This window comes from Zonotrichia albicollis, chromosome 5 (assembly GCF_047830755.1).
Source record: "Zonotrichia albicollis isolate bZonAlb1 chromosome 5, bZonAlb1.hap1, whole genome shotgun sequence".
In the NCBI taxonomy this organism is placed as follows: Eukaryota; Metazoa; Chordata; class Aves; order Passeriformes; family Passerellidae; genus Zonotrichia; species Zonotrichia albicollis.
The window spans coordinates 49,600,301-49,606,445 of record NC_133823.1 but is presented as its reverse complement, the minus strand read 5'-3'; positions in this window follow the sequence as shown (position 1 = coordinate 49,606,445).

Genomic DNA, 6,145 nt, shown 5'->3' with positions numbered 1-6,145 from the left:
ACCTGGTGTGGGGACAGGATGGAAAATGGATCCAGACTTTTCTCAGTGGTATCCAGTGACAAAACAAGAGAGCAAGGGGGCACAAGTTGAAATGCCAAATTCCATTTAAACATAAGGGAAACCTTTTTTACTGTGAGGGTGATTGAACTAGGAGTCGATTGCATAGAGACATTGTGGATTCTTCATCCTTGAGATGGTCAAAACCTGAACTGGCCACAGCCCCAGGCAACCTGTTCTAGCTGACCCTGCTTTGAGTAGGGGATGTAGAACTACGTGATCTTCAAACCTTCCTCTTCCCAAGCTCAGCTATTCTGTGGATTTTGAAAACTTTCCATTGACTCTGACAGTCATAAATTTGGCTTAGGCAAGTAATTCATGCCTAGACCTGTTGTCTTTGTTCAGAAGTTCCAGTAAGTTTCTTTCTGTGTTTCCTTTAGGTGCTGGCTCCATGCCCTTGTCTTTTTCTCTGAAGTTCTCTTGCATACAGGCAGAATTTTCCATTATTGATTTAATGGATGCTTAAAAGATATTCTGTGGTTTATTTCCTAAAAGTCCCTTCCTTTATGGTCAGTATTGGCTTCCAAATCCATAAGCTTTTATAGCCTTTTATTGTGTTTATATTATCCTTTTCCATCTTTGACCTCTCACTTGCAGAGCTGGAGTGGAAATCCCAAAGTCCAGGACACACAAAGTGGTATTTTCCAAACCTGTGGTCCACACATGTTACTTGGAAGAGATTCTTGCTTTTGAATGTGAAGGATCTGCTTACCCTGGAGTCTGAATTTGTTGCTTGCTTTGACTGCCAGCCTCTTGTGTAGATGAGACTCATCTTGACTCATGAGCCATTGCATCAGGAACTGGAGGGATTGCACCAGGGTGAACAGCTGTGTAGCTACAGGTTGTACTGGTTGGGTGCATTGGAGCCCTCAACAGCTTGTGGGTGGTGTTGCCACCACAGGTGCTCCCTAAACTCCTTTGCACCTGAACTTTCACTGTTCAAACCATGCCTGCCTGGAAATAGGTGTTAATGATGTGTTGAAATACATTGAGTAAGACGTGTTTTGAACCACATCATGTTAGTGGACAGGAAGTGATAGGATGGGGCTGGGTGTGCTGGAGGCTTGCTCTGTTCTATAGCTGGGATTTTTAGGCAAAATAGCTTTCAAAAGTGGTGGGGCGTTGTGTTTTGTTATTTATATAGTGCACTTAAAAAGTTGCATGATCACTGTAATTATTTAAGTATGCTATCTCTGAATGTGGGCACAGCCTTAAACTGCACCAGTGCATCAAGCCCCAGAGAAGCCTCTTCAGCCAGGGTAATTCAGATCTGTGGCTTCCAAAAAAATGCAAGTGGAGGGAACTTGCTGGTCCTGGCAAAAGCTGGCTTAGAGAACTTGGGTATAGAAGCAGGGGAAGATAAACAGTTCAGTAATGTAGTAAACTACGGAAAAAGAGTCTCAGTGGAGTTTGTAGCTTGTGACAATATAAAGTGTTTGTGCAGGTGACCTGAGGCTGAGATTTTTAGTGTATCCAGCTCAGGGCTTCTTCCAATAAATTACAGGGTTGTCTCATTGGAATGATGTCAAAACAGTTGCAGTCTTTGGACAAAGCTTGTTCTGGTTTGTGTTAGCACCATCTCTATAAACACTTTGAGGTTGTCACTTAAGAAGCAACAAAGAGAACTTAAACAAGTGACAGCTCTCTGCCTTCCTTAAGTAGAGAGTTGCATAGAGGAGACTGGAACTTTGAAAGTCAGTCAAACATGAGCCATTTTAATATTAACACTTTTCAGAACATGAACCCCAGCTTGTAGAGGGCGGCTGAAGAACTGCTGAAGAGTTACACAAGCCCAACTTCTCATTATAGACATTGGGGTCCTTTTCTGTGGATGCTGGGAACATTTATGTGTCCCTGTGATTACAGAAGCAACCTAAGAGATCAGTTTTGTGAATGCCTGTTACAAGTTATTGTCTGTTCTTCCTACTTGTTTTTGCATTATTGCAGCAAAACAGAAATATTTGAAGGTACCTATAGTGCAGGCATTTTTTTGGGACTTGGCTCAAAATTGTTCAGTTGCCCAGACTGTGGAAGAGGTTCAGGTATAGATTATGGTGACTGTCTGGTGAAGGTTGTTGGCAGCTGCTGGGGGTGCAAAGGCACAAGCTGACTGCAGGGAAGAGTAAAAGGTAGCACTGGCCTGCCTTTCCAGGCTGTCAGAGTGGCTTTCACTGCTCAAGTGTTTCCCAACTTCCCAACTGCCCAGTGTGTGTAACAAGTGACACTGGTGCACGCAGGAGAGTACAGCAAAGGCAGAAGGGACAGTGTCCTCACACCCTTTTGCAACAACTGCACGTTTCAAGTTCCCCAGCTGTGCTGAGAGGAAGTGGTTATTCAGTCTTGCTGCCATTTCAGGAAGATTAAAGCTCCAGTAAACTTTCCCTGAGAGAGTCACCTGGAAACCACAGAGGTAAAATTTAGTATTTGCCCACTGTCTACCAAAGGATATACCACCAGGAGGAAACTGGGAACAAGGTGGGTGCAAGCTGAGTTGAGGAGAAAGGCCAGAGCAGTGCAGTCCCCAGTGCACAGGAGTTACCCTGGCCAGCACACACTATTTCCCCCCTCAGTGGTTATTGTTGGGAGTTGAAGACTGACATTTTGAAGGAGGGGGCGTGGTGCCATGCAACTGGTGTGTGTAGGTGCCACAAAACAAAGCCTAAAAACAGTTCACAAAATAAGCTGTCACTCATTCTTTGGGTGGTGAGGTAGTTGTGCTCATCAATTTTTTCCACTGTCCTCAGGAGCTGTCACCGTGCCGAGGGTTTAGGGGATTCCATACCTGGTTATCAAAGGATAGATCTTGTGTGGGAGGGGAAAGCCTGCCTGCACCCCACATTGGTTCCTGGTCTCAGCCACAGACTTTATTCTCTAGAACACCCTGGTCTAGTCCATATCTTTGCCTTGGTGTTTCTTTAAAACAAATTATACCTTATTCCCCTTTCCAGATCCTCTCTGCTCAGTGGCAAGTGCTCCAGAGCCCTCCTCTCCATTCCTGGCTTGCACATGGCAGAAACCTCCTGGGCCATCAGAGACCTCTCCCCCTTGGGCCAAGAGAGCACCAGGCTACACCTGTGCCCTGGTATTTTGGAAGATATTTTCTTTTCTGTTTATTTTCTCTTTTGCAAGAGGACTGGCCCTGAGAAAGTGCCACAGGGGAAAGTGATGATGTTACTGCTGAAGCTGAAATGCCTTTGAGTGACCACTCATCACTTTAATAGAAGAGGTACTTGAAGAAGCCTGAAGGGCAATTGCTTGGTGCTTTTGGGACCAAGCTTGGTGCTTAGAGGCACTCAGCTGGGCTGGCCAATGTCACAGGCTCTGGGTGACATTGAACTCATGGTGACTCCCCAAGAGCCATTTTTGTGTTTGACTGGGATTGGAATAGGGCAAAAGGAGGTTCTGATAATGGGTAAGTGGACTGCTCAATAAGGAGAGACTGGAGGATAGAAACACCCCTTGTGACAGCAGCCAGGATCAAAAGAAGGGCCTTTTTCCTCCAGAGGTGTCTTCTTCCCATCTGCCTGCTGTCCCTGGGAGTGACACAAACTCTGTCCTTCCACCTGGGGAGGTGGAAGGCCTTGCAGAAGGTGGAGCTCAGTGCTGAGGTCAGAAGAGGAGCTGAGAATCACTAAATTAGATCTGCATCACTGAGGGCAAGCCCAGGTGGTGGGAAAGAGGAGTAGCATGCTCTGTTGGACTGTGCTCAGCTCTGTGTGTGAGCTGCTTCACATCCCACCAGGCCCCACTTTCTCTTGGTAGGTGATGTTTTTTCCTGCAGTGTCTGTGGACCTTTACAGTCCTTCCTGTAGGTCTGAATTTCCCTGAGATGTGGTACTGATAGAATGAGGGCTGACTCTTCTGTGGGTGTCTGAGCTCCTTTCTTTGCTCATTTTCTGTTTTATGAGCTGGGCTCAATTGGTCCAAGATCTGAGCATCTCTCATCTCCCCACCTGTGAGTCCTACAAGAGATGGAGCCCCTGCCCTTGTAGCAAGGTCTGAGATCTCCTTCCTGCACTGGGCAGGAAACAAACAGGGTTTTGTGAGCAGGACCAGCCCGCGCAGCTCTGGAGCTGTTCCCAGAGCTGGTCTGTGTGCCTGTGGCTCTCCTCCCAGCCCAGGCCCAGCTGGTGGCTGCAGGTGGCTGGCTGGTTGAAATTGCAGCTGGCACAGACCAGGGAGGGCTGTGGGGGCACAGCTGGAGGAGATGACAGCTCACCTTGCCCTTGGTGCCATCAAAGCCCTGTTCCCTTAGTGTAGGATCTTGTCTCAGCAGAGGAGGTAACTGGGTATCACCCAAGTCCAGGCTGCTGTGGAACTGAGGAACTCGCTGTTCCCTTCAGATGTGCCCTTCTGGGTTGTGCAGGGGAATTTTGGGACGTGGCTGAAGGAAGCCTGGCCTGCAGCAGGAACCAAGAAGCTGAGCAAGGCATGGGGTGTTCCAGTGCTGGCCAAAGAGCTGGTGGGGCACGCTCCAGGCTGCCTTTGCCCCTCCTGTATAAAGGGCCTGTGATACTTGTGTGTAGCCAAGGTATCTGCCTATGAATTAAAAAAAAAAACACAAATTAAAATCCTTTTTATATGAAGACAGATTTGATAAGTGCAGGATGGGGGAGGAGGGTCCCACTGCTCTTTCTTCCCTCCCACTCCTTCAGAAGTGAGAGAGTGAAAGCCTCAGGCAAGGAGAGTTCCTGTGACCCTGAGGAGGTGGGGGTCAGCACTAGCAGCCAGGTGCCCTGCTCAGCCCAGCCATCAGCCAGGTCTCCAGAAGATGTGCTGGAGGGTTGGTCTGGGGAAGGCTGGTGAGGAAATCAGTGTGGTGAAGTACACACTTCTAGAAGGCACCAAAAACACCCATTCAAAATCAGCTATCTCTTAATGCCCCATCTGATTCAGTGTTCTCCATACCAGAGCCCCATGTGCCATGGGAAGATCTCAGGTTCCTGAGGGAGGCTGTTGGCCCCTGTTGACACCATACACCCTTCACATGTTGTGGATTGTTCCTGCACCAGCAGCCTCTTACCAGCAAGTGTAAAATGAGGGGTGAAAAGTGGACTAATGAAAAAGGGGAATAACAAACACACTGGGCAGCAGTGGAGTGGAGACACAAGTGCTGTGCCACTTGGGGTGGTTGGTGCCTCCAGGAGCTCGTGTGTAAGCAGTTCCTGCAGCACACTGTAAATCCCCAGCTGACCTTGCTGGAGCCCTGACCCCCAGGACAGGCTGCTTCAGGGAGGTGCTGGGCTGTGTTCTGCCCTCAGAGAAGAATTTAAGGCATCAGGTAAGAAGGCAGGAGTGCTTAGCCTTATATCCCATTGCTCTGCTGAGGTCCTGCTGGGCTGACCTAGTGCCTCATAAGCCTTTCTTACACTTTAGGTTTCTAGCTGACACCATCTGTGTCCCAGCTGATAGCTAGTGGGGCATGGTACTGTGAAATATTACTACAGCATACTTTGAATTCACATAGATTTTGTAGAAAAAGCATTTGAGACTTCCCTTTTTTAGAATGAGAAGCACTGCTGTTCTGAGTATAATGGTGTGGCATCTTGTTTGGAATTTCCCTTGCTTTCTATATATACACATGCAGCAAAGCCACAGGAAATGGAAGTTTTAAAAAAAAGAGCATAGAGCATAGGTATCTGCTTCTTGAACAAATTTTATTCTTGTAGTTGGTTTTACTATTAGTGAGCACTTACCTTGAGGCATCATTTAAGGTTTATTTTAAAAGATGTGACATCCTAAATCACTGGAGCCTGAAGCAGACATGGACTTAGAAGTTGCACGTCATTTGAGAAACCTTTTAGCTCTGTCCTGCCCATGCTACAAGAAAGAGCATTATTGTTATCTTTTCTCCCTTGGGGCTTTTGGGGTAGGGACCAGCTTCTGAGGCTTCTTGCATTTGTATTTTCTAAGATGCAGTGAGTCAGTGTTGCCTACAGCTGCTGTCGTGATTGTGTGCTAAGGGCCCACTTCTGCATGGTAACCAGCAGGGTTATTAGAAAACAGCTTTCCTCCAAAATCCCGAGCAAAGTGCATTGTAATCAGGTCCAGGAGAAATGAGAACAGGCTTGCCAGCAGCTGGAGATTG